We start from the raw sequence: 11606 nt of genomic DNA, 5'->3' as shown, positions 1-11606 counted from the left end.
CATCTCTATTTTAAAACAGCTATCCGTTCATCTGAAATAATGACATTTTGAGATTGGTTAAAGCTCGATTGGACAAGTAAAGTTCCCAGAGAAAACAAAAGCCAACAAAACCTATAAATTTTCAGACCCCCTTGTTTCGTCAATGACCAAATGCAACAGAGGCTGCCATGCCACTTTGGTTGAATTTCGCTGTGTTTAACCTGAAAGTGTGCTATGTCTTTCATGGTATATGTGCTGTTGAAAATTCGGTATGGTCAGACGTGTATTCTGGCCATGCTCTGATTGAAAAGAATGAATAAACCTGTTTGTTTCGTGGCAATCATCAATGTCAATCTCCATGCAATTGAATTGTACCACTGGAGAATTTTCGTTTCTATTAAAAAGGGACGATGCCGCTCATTTTTAATATGAGCATTACCTCCAACGCTAAGAATATGACCAGTCGTTTCACAAATATGGACCAGCAGATGATAAATTATTTAATTGCTGACTTCGAAATGTATCTTACCCTGTATTTCCTCCTATTAGTATTTCCGGTGATTCTTCACGTCCAGCCTTTTATGCTATAAACTGTCTCGAAATGCATTTTTTTGGATTAGTGATGCTGGAGGAGCAGTTCAGGCAGCATCCGAGGAGTAGCAAAATCGACGTTTCGGGCAAAAGCCCTTCATCTTCATCGGGCTTTTGACCGAAACGTCGATTTTGCTGCTCCTCGGATGCTGCTTGAACTGCTGTGCTCTTCCAGCACCACTTATCCAAAATCTGGTTTCCAGCATCTTCAGTCATTGTTTTTAGCTTGTAACTAAATGCATTAATGTTCATAACATTTTTAAGTCAAGAAATCCAACTGGTGCAATTTTCAAAGAGCGCCTTTCATTCTTGGTGTCATGTTGTGACAATTTCACTTAATTTAATATTTAGACTTCCGTCTATCCATTTGAGCTCATGGATTGTCACCATTTTCCTTATTCCTCCCACTTGATTTTTTGCTATAGAGGTGGAAGGACTCTTTAAATTCCTAAGACAAAATAGAAATCATAAATCTGATTCCACTTGATGCACCTAATAGTTCAGAGTTTTGGAACCTTTGTGAAATAGGCCACAGAAAGATGCCGAAATACGTTCCCTGACGACTCAGAATCCAGATCATCCAACTCATATTCTGCCACCTCTGATATAATGCAACACCTAATTTATCTAATGGTGTCTTGTTAGAATAGAAGCAGGTTACGATCCAAAAAATGCTGATGTATCCCTTTGTTTTTTGGTGGATACCTCGCCAATAATTCTTCGTGCCTCATTGAATTACAAGTAAATGGCACAGTTGAACAAATACTTCAGTAGTAACACCAATAACGTTCAATGCATTCCCTCTCCCTTTCTCTGAATCTGCCATGCCATTATTAATGTGTGCTGCATCACACAGTTCTTTACACTGGAATGTGAAGGGAACTGTTAAGTCTGCAACAATCTTCAGCACAACTTTTACGAATTGCTATTCCTCACAGGTTCTCCTATCACTTTCATTTTGTTTGTTGCATTTACTTAAAAATAATCGTTGTCAATAACATCCATCCTGTATTAATTTTAGAATAAGATTCTGCCCACTTTGCAAATGTAACCTGAGATATCTTCTGCGTTCAGATGAAATCATCTACGGTATTACATGAGCGAAGGAGTCGTTTTTGGGAATGCAAAGCCTGCTTAGAAAGGAATTCAGAACGTTGATTCTTATGCACTTTGTGAAACATCTACGCCAGAGCTGTGGGTATAGAGCGCTTACATTTCCTTCTTAAAAACAGAAGTTGTGGTCATAACAAGTTCCTGATAATAGGTGATGCCACCATTCGTATTGACGACCAGCTGGACAGTCTCACATCTCAACTGAAATTGAGAGCAGTCATGTTCTTTGTCACAGTTACCCTCTAGTCATGCAGTCGGGACATTTGGCACAGCCGTCTTCCCCATGTCATTAAGAAGCTGCCATGTTCCATCCTGTGTGCATGCATATTATGGGGTCGATTTGGTTTTCGCAGTTACGTTTTAATTTGCTCAAAAGCTGCTTTAATTCATTTAAAACTGTAAAACTATACAGAAGGTTTGTTAGTCTGACATAACATTGGGACACAAACTTCAAACCTATTGTGAAAAAAAACTGTGCTGTCTTGAGAATATAATTTAAAAGAAGTTCTGGGATTTACAAATCAAAAAATAGAAACCTGCATATCCCATTATAAAAGATCAAAATTTCTATCTAAGATTGTTTACTGTATCATATATCCATAATACTGGATTCCTTTGGTTATAAATTCTGTGAGCATGATCTTAAATTCCATAATCACCTGATGAAGGATCAGTGCTCCGAACGCTAGTGCGTCCAAATATATCTGTTAGAATGTAACCTGGAGTGGTGTAATTTTAATATTACAAACATGCAGACGTTCCTTGATCAGAACATGCAAATTTCATCCTTAAATAGTTGAAGAATTTCTCATCTCATCCTACCTCCAATTATATTCCCTTCATGTCCATAAGCAAAACAACATACCATTGAATATCACAGACCTTTTTATTAAATTAATAAATAATTAGTAAAAAAAGGCTGAAATACAATTTCCTAATTTATATCTCTTCTTCACTGTCAAGATAGTGACAACAGTGATCCTGTCACCTGGAATCGAAACGTTTTATTTCTACATAGTAACCATTGTAGGAAAACATCTACTGATTGTTAGCATCCACCTGATAATGGTGCACCTTTCAATAGTTCATAATAAACACTGTACTATGGTATTTTCCATTCCCACATGCATTTATCAATGACGCCCTGAATTTTGCAGATACAGCTGTCCTGTCTAATTCAGTATCACTTTCATCCCCATTGTACATAGAAAGCTTATGTACAACATCAAACAAACCTTTTGGTTCAACTCATCCATGCCGACCTGATATCCTAAGTGACATATATACCCTTCAATTCACTATCATCCATGTGCCTATTTATAACTTAACTATCCCTCATTTATCTGAATGTACTCCCACCGCTGGCAGCGCATTCCATGCACCCACCACTCTCTGTGCAAACAACCAATCTTTGACATTTCCGCTGAACCTTGCTCCAATCACCTGACATTTATGCCCCCTTGTGATAGCCATTTCTGCCCTGTGAATTAATCTCTTAGCATTCAATCCGCCTGTACCTCTTATTATCTTGTACACCTTTATCAAGTCACATCTCATCCTTCTTTGCTCGACTGAGAAAAGTCCCATCTCCCTCATGAAATACCAGCTTCCTGGTAAATCTCTACTGTGCCATCGCTAAAGCTTCTACATCCTCCCTGGAATGTAGTGACCATAATTGAACATAGCATTCCAAGTGTGGCCTAATCAGCGCTCGTGGATTTGCAGAATGACATCACATCTCTTAAAATCAACACCCAGCTCATGATAGTCAATACACAATTCGCCTTCTTAACAACCCTCTCAACTTGGGTGGCAACATGTTTTATTGACAAGTAGACCAAGATCCCTCTGTTCCTCCACACCGCCAAAAATCCTGCCTTAAAACTTGTGTTCCCAGCGCAAATTCGAGCTTGCAACGTTCTTTTCTATTCTCTTTCTGTACATTTTCTTTCTTCTTTCTTCCTATCTCCCCTCCTCGGCCGTCATTAGCGATATCCGGTGTAAAGCCAGCAGAGCCTGCTGGAAACACAGCCTCGAGGTCAAGCGAATTCACTGCAGAATGGATACAAGAGCAGACGAGGAAGGAATTGATTTCTGAAGATTTTTATGTCTTTTCTCGTCTAATTTATTGCTACGATTTTGTACCTAAGATAGCGTGAAGGTCTGTAATGCCGAAATGTTTTTTTTCCTTGCAGCACAGAAGACTGAGCGAGGCACGATTTAGAAATGCAGAATTACAAGAGTTATGGACGAAGTCATAAATGCATATAGCACGAAAACAAACCCTACAGTCCAACTCGTGCATGCTGATTAGATTTCCTGGACTAAGCTAATTCGATTTGTTAGCGTTTTGTCATACCCCTCTAAACGTTTCCTATTCATGTGCATAGCTACATGTCTTTTCGATATTGTGATTGTACCTGAATCTGTCTCTTCCTCTGGCAATTCATTCCAAATACGAAAGGCTGTCCATGTAAAATAGTTCTCATTCACTTACGTTTAAAACTTTCTCTTCTCATCTTTAAATTATGGCCACTAGTTTTGAAATTTTCGACACTCGATAAAAGACTTTTTCTATTCAAATAATCTCTGCCTCACATGATTTTACAACCTCAATGATATCACTTGTTGGGCTGAAAGGCCTGTCTCAAGTCTACAGGAGTACTATGAACCACTGCTAAACAAAAGGAATGTGAAGAACATCTATTTTTCATCCAGAGGGTGATAGGATTCTAAAACTCACTGAGTCATCACGCAGTTATGTCAGATGTAGAAGCGTTCATTTTTTTTTAAAATCAGAAGTATACTTATGATTGCAAGGTTTAGTAGGCTATGCACCATTGCTGGAAAATTAGATTAGAACAGTGAGGTCATACGTTTTGAAGAGCAGAGTCTCAATGGAGTGAAGCACTGTTCTTTTCTCTGCTGTAGACCTCTATCTCTGAGAGCTCTTGAAAACGTTTTGAAGCTTTTGGAGGACATTTCTTTTCCTTTAAATACTATCTGGCAGCATCGCGGTAGGTTTTTTTAGCTCCAACACATATGGATTTTTAACTCTTAAACTGTTATTGTTTGTTTCTTTCTTTGCGAGGCCACTTCAGTGCCAGCTGTACATCACAAAGAAATGATGGCGAAACAGTCTGAGATGAATGAGACATGCGACCGAACAGACTTGCTCACTTCTCATAGAGAGGATTTTTATTGAACAATCTAAATGGTTGTCATTGTGATTGTGACAGGATCTTTAAGTTTGGTGACCATTATTGCAAATATTCTAGATCTGCTTTCTCTGAACGTAAACAGACATTTACAGACTATTAACAACTATTTTATTTGCAGCTTAGTTTGCGCTGATTTGATTCTTGAGGAGTTATCCATGGGTCTATGCACCATGTACATTGTGCCCGGGTACTGGCTGTTGAGTCTATTGATGCATGAGTTCTGGCTGCCTATGGATCACATTGTTACCAATGTGTCTGAAATAAACCTCCTCATCAGCTTGACCGTTAATTGTGCGTGGCCACGCCCCACATCGACCACGTGAAAAGAACAAATAAAATGGCAATGATGATTGTTACAGCGTGGGGGCTATCCATTTTCGGATGGATAATGAGGCAGGCCAGGTGATAGAAATTGCAATGGGGGATTTCTTTGTGAATAGTGACAACAAATCTGGAAGTGTTAGAATGCACGTAGACAAAGATGAGATTGGTTCTAAGGGAAGAGTACAAAACTGGGTTAAGGCCAACTATATCAAAATTCGGCAGGAGCTGGGAAATGTGGATTGGGGGCAGCTATTTGAAGGGACTTCCACATTTGATTCGTGGGAGGCTTTCAAACATAGGTTGAAGATAGTGCAGGATAGGCATGTTCCTTTGAAAATATGGGATAGGAATGGAAAGATTCGTGAACCGTGGATGACAGGAGATATCATGCGACTAGCCAAGAGGAAAGGGAAGCGTATGTACGGTCCAGACAGATAAGAGCAGAACTGGCTTTGGTGGAATACCGGGAGAGTAGGACCAATCTTAAACGAGGAATCAAGTGGTCTAAAAAGGGTCAAGAAATAACTTCAGTGACAGAATTAAGAAGAATCTCAGGGTATTTTATTCATATATAAGAAGAAAGAGGGTAACTAGAGAAAAGGTTGGTCCACTAAATGATAAAGAAGGAATGTTGTGCGTTGAACCTGAGAAAGTGGGTGAGATTCTCAATGATTACTTTGTGTCAGTGTTTAGTGATGAAAGGGACATGATGAATGTCAAGATTAGAGATAGAAGTTGTTTAGATTAGATTCCCTACAGAAACAGACCCTTCGGCCCAACCAGTCCACACCGACACACCAAACAACAACCCATCTCCCTCTAACTAATACCCCTAACACTATGGGCAATTTAGCATGCCTAATTTACCTAACTTGCGCATCTTTGGACTGTGGGAAGAAACCGGAGCACCCAAAGAAAACTCACGCAGACACAGGGAGAATGTGCAAACTCCACACAGACAGTCATCCGAGGCTGTAATCGAACCTGGGTCCTGGTGCTTTGAGGCAGCAGTGCTATCCACTGAGCCACCATGCCACTCTCTGGATCACGTTGACAGAAGGAAGAAGGATATATTAGGTAGGCTTAAGGTTTCTGAGGTGGGCAAATCCCCAGTAGTGGATGGGATCTATCCCAGTTTCCTGAGGCAGGCGAGAGAGCAAATAGCTGGGGCCCTGACTAATACCTTTATAGCATCCTTAAAAACAGGTGAAGTGCCAGACGACTGGAATGTTGCTAATGTTGTCCCCCTGTACAAGAAGAGTAGTAGGGATATTTTAGGTCATTACAGATCAGTGAGCCTGACCTCAGCGGTGGGAAAGTTGCTGGAGAAGGTACTGAGGGATTGAATCTATTCATATTTTGGAAATAATTGGCTTATTAGTGATAGGCAACATGGTTTTCTGAGGGGTAAATTGTGCTTTACCAACTGAAGAGATTTATTTGAGGAATTGAGCAAGTTGATCCATGAAGATGTAATATACGTGGATTTTAGTAAAGCATTTGAAAAGTTTCCCCATGGCAAACCAATGGAGAACGTGAAGTCACATGGTGTGCAGGGTGTTCTTGCTAGATGGATAAAAAACTGTTTGAGTCACAGGAGACAGAGAATAGTAGTTGAAGGGAATTTCTCAAAATGGAGAAACATGACCAGTGGTGTTCCGCTGGGATCAATGTCGGGGCCACTTTTGCTTTTGATTGCACAAATTATCTGAAAGAGATTTGATCAGTAAGTTTGTCTATGTCCCGAAGTTTGGTGTAGTAACAAAATGCATTGGGGACTATCAAAGAAAACAGGAGAATATAGAAAGACAGGAGAGTCGGACGGAGAAGTGGTAGATAGAGTTCAATCCGGGCAAATGTGAAGTAATGCATTTTGAAAGGTTTAATTCTCGAGCGAACTACATTGTGAACGGAAGAGCCTTGGAAAAAGCTGATGAGCGCAGAGATCTGTGAGTTCAGGACAATTGTACCCTGAAGGTGGCTGCAGCGATCGATAGAGTGGCCAAGAGTGCATGTGGTATGCTTGCCTTCGTTGGATATGATATTGAGTATAAGAACAGGCAGGTCATTGTAAGTTTTGTACAAGACTTTGGTTCCGTCACACTTAGAATACTGGTACAGTTCTGATCGCCACATCACACTGTGGTGGACACATTGGATATAGTGCAGAGAAGGTTTACCAGAGGATGTTGCCTAGTATGGAAGTTGTTTGCTGCAATAAGAGGTTGAGTAGGTTTGAATTGTTATCATTAGAAAAAACACGATTCGGGGGTGGGGGGAGGGGACCTGATTGAGTTCTGCACAATCATGAAGGGTAGAGACAGGTTGAATAAAGATAAGCTTTTGCCCAGGGTTAGGATTTCAATAACGAGAGGTAACACGTTCAAGGTGAAAGGAGAAAAGTTAAAGGGGGATACATGCGGAAAGTACTTTACACAGAGCGTGGTAGGTGCATGGAACGCGTTTCCAGCAGTGGTAGTAGAGGCAGGCACTGTAGATTCATTATGGTGCGTCTGGGCAGGTGCATGAGTAGATGGCCAGCAGAGGGATACAGATCCTCAGGAATTGGGCGATTGTTTCAAACGGTGGATTTGGATGAGAAAAGGCTTAAAGGGCCAAAGGGCCTGTTCCTTGGCTGTAACTTTTCTTTGTTCTCTTTATTGGGTCCCATAATTCTCGCCTGGCAGTTCACCATTGGCGGTTGGACAGTTATTGTGGGCGAGTGCAATACACAGTTCTTCTCAGATCCAGTCATCGCTTTCAACATTTCCATAGCCACCTTCTAAATCCCCTTTGTTGTCATGATGGGTTGAAATGTGCGCATATCTCAAGCAAGCAGGAGTCAAATGAAGGAGGCAAAACAGAATCTGAAACAAACAAAGGCATTACTTCTCCCAGTCCAGCAATGCGCAAAGTCATGGGCCCAAAATGTCACAAAACCTCCAATACTTCTAATTATTTGATGCACATCAAAACGAAATAGGACAAAATACCTGGTAAAGTAATAATCGGGATGAACTCTCAAAGAATCAATTATGGAGAGATAATGAAATTGGGAACAGTACTCTCTGCTGTACGATGCACTCTCTGGATTCACGATAATGAACACGTCTCAAAATGTGTCGATTGTGATTGTATTTCAGTAATCAAGGTCATAGTGGCAAGAATAGAAATTACAAAAGGATCAGAGCTCTTCATGGGATTTTCTAAATGAGCAATACCATTGCTAAGAAGAAGATGGTAACTGTTACAGTGGAAAATACAGTGATCAGGCCCATCCCGTTGATACTGCTGTCATTTATCATCACCAGGATCTTATTATAATTCATGGTGCTCACTAATGCCTTCTGTCCAATTTGTATCCCCAACACAGCCTGGACCATTGGATATTGGATCTGTTATACTAACAGAACCATCAATCCAGCTTGGTCTGCACTGTGTAATCAAATCTTCAAAATAACTTTCAAGCATCTTCTCGTCTGCCGGTGGAAGAACATTGAAGCTGTAAGATAAGAAAAAATAGGCTCTGCTCACATATTATGAATAGTTCAGGTGTAGAAATTGTGTTGAGCTTAATATGTGCTTGATAAATTTAAGGTTATATGTTTATCATGTCAGATTATAAAGGCATCTCTGTGTTAATGGAAACAAATATGAATTATCTCCAAAGTAATTATCATGATTAATGTTTATTAAATGAATCCTTGTTATTGGAATATATTTGAGAGTTTCCCAAAGTTCATGTAACATAAAATTGGGCAGATTCATGTAAAGTTAAATATGTTCATTTTACAACATGATGCAAATTAAGACCAATCACTAATCGCTGATTTTGTCTGAATGATAAGAATTGTATGCCACATAATACAATAAAAGTCGGTGTGGACTTGTTGGGCCGAAGGGCCTGTTTCCACACTGTAATCTAATCTAAACCTAAATCTAAATCTAGTGATTCTTGTATGTGCAATATCTGTCAGTAATTTACCTCGCTTCATTTTGTATTCATTATCCAATCATTATGAAAGCTACAGTTGAAGAAAGACAAATTTCTCCCTTGACTTTCCATTCGTTCATAATCATTAGAGCAGACTGGTGCCGATGTATTAAATCCATTCCTATACTGAATATTTGAATTTAACCACATTAAGTTCTGACCTCAAATTTAGGTTAAATAAAAACCGTTACACACATGGCTGCTTTGAGTTTAGTTATCAGTGAACAATAAATGACTGCATGAAGGTAAGCTGAGCTTGATTAGAATCTGCAGAATCTTGACATTTATGAACTAGTCAATTCAATGAACGAAAGTTCAATGTAAATGATGAGACAAACTGTTTCCCAGGAAACGAACTGGATATTTGTGAAATGTTTTTGTGCATTTCCAGCATCCAAGCTTATTTTTTCTCCTAAATGCTGAATGTATCATGTGGGGACAAACCTCGCTCTGCTCTGACAATGGATTCACAGTTTCATTACGTGGGAATATGTACTGCTATACAGTCATCTTCAAAATGATAATAAAGCACAGTTAAAATTAACTGAAAAAATAAGGAAACTTTCACAGAGGGAGAAGAAGCAGCAACAATACAACAACAAAGTCCAAAAGAAACACTTGATTGAAAAAAACAAATGAAATGGACTTAAAGACACCGGAATTGTTTGTAAATGGGCATAAAAATTGCCATTTGTATTTACATATTGGATTTTTATTTCAGACCGTAAAGCACTGGAGCAGAATTAGACCATTCAGTCCATCTTGATGCTCTGACTTCAGTGAGATCATGGCCGATCGCCCACTTCTACTATGCCAATGATATGTTCTTGAAGTCATTTAAGTGAAAGCAAACCTTTTGAATCATAACTTACTTACAGGCACGAATATGCTTCCATTTGTATCTAGGTGGATACACAAGCATGTAATACAAATTGCCCAGGGTAGTCTGGCTCCTCTTGCTTAATCTTTCGATCTCTCTAGGAATCAGAGCAAAATTCAGTGAACGCTAAAAATTTCCACGAAAAGCACATAATGTTGGTGATATTCAACAATTCAGACAGAATCTGTGGCCATGATTTTGATAGGTTCCTGCTTTGGATACTGATAGTAAATGTTAGAGCACATTGCATCGAGGGAAATTTGGCAAATTTGATCCACAGTTGACTAAGAGAGAGGAAGCAAACCCTTCCAAGACGATGCTGAATTTGGATTCCTCAAGCGAAGCTCGTCTGCTCCATTTGTTTCTTTTTGTTTTCTTTTTTCACTTTTTCTATCTCGGTTTCATAAAAAGTGACAATGAAGATTGATGAAGGTGGAGAGGTTGTCGATTGGAGACTGACAGTAGTGGTGGAACAATATTTTTTAAACTGGAAATCTGTGACCTGATGTGTGTCACATAGTTTGGTCCTGGTTTTACTTTTTTAAAAAATCATTTATATAAAGGATTTGGATTTGAATGTAGGAGGAATGGTTAGTAAGTTTCCAGATAACGCCAAAACTGGCAGTGCAGGCGACATTCCCCTTCACTGAGAATGAACATTTAGTCATCAGCAAAGGTCTCAGCTCCCAGATTAATGAGTTTGATGCTCGCCGTGACCTTGAACATTTCTACTATCACCTCAGCCTCCGGGCTCATTCGTTAAATCAAGACTCCCGCCCACCCACCAAGGACACTTTCTCCTGCCTCCAACACACCACATCCACGTGGACAACCCGTGCTAGCCTTTACCTGCCCTTGACCTCTTCATTTCAAACTGCCTCCATGTCATCGACCGCGTCAACCTGTCCATCCTCCCCACCCACTGCAACCTCCCACCTCACAATGCACAGCCCTCCACTCCCCCCATTCCAACCCCAACCACAGTATCAAACCCACAGACAAGGGAGGCGCAGTAGTAGTTTGGTGCACCAAACTCTACACTGATGAAGCCAGGTGCCAACTCACAGACACCTCCTGCTACTGTCTCCTCGACCACGAACTCCCTTCCCATCACCAAATTATTATCTCCCAAACCATCCAAAACCTCATTAACTCTGGGGCTCTTGCATCCTGAGCCTCCAACCTCATTGTCCATGAACCTTGCACCGTCTGATTCAGTCTCCTACAAGAACTTTGCAAAATGACTTCCCAGGTCGACCCAGTGTCTCAGCTTGCGCCTGTCCCACTGAACTCATCTCTGCCTACCTTGACACCATCCAGTTCCCGAACCCATCTAGAATTTGGGAAACCACCCACGCTCTTCACTTCCTCCAATTTTTTTTATTTCCCTGCTTCCCAACCGCTCATCTTCACTCTCGAGACAGTCCAGGTGCACATCAATCTGCCACAATGAAGGTCTCCGAGACCTCCATTTCTTCCTGTCATTCCATCTCATCTCGTTCCT

The 11606-nt window shown here is 40.3% G+C and overlaps 1 pseudogene; it reads left to right on the top strand.

The window, feature by feature from the left end:
- The first annotated feature begins 455 nt into the window (after nt 1-455).
- On the top strand, nt 456-8741 carry LOC148140665 (muscarinic acetylcholine receptor M2-like; annotated as a pseudogene).
- The last annotated feature ends 2865 nt before the right edge of the window (nt 8742-11606 follow it).

The sequence above is a fragment of the Chiloscyllium plagiosum genome, unplaced genomic scaffold, assembly GCF_037043375.1.
Source record: "Chiloscyllium plagiosum isolate Xiang-an unplaced genomic scaffold, Cpla_swu_hap1 HiC_scaffold_35, whole genome shotgun sequence".
NCBI classification, from domain to species: Eukaryota; Metazoa; Chordata; class Chondrichthyes; order Orectolobiformes; family Hemiscylliidae; genus Chiloscyllium; species Chiloscyllium plagiosum.
This window is presented reverse-complemented; position numbering and strand designations above follow the sequence as displayed.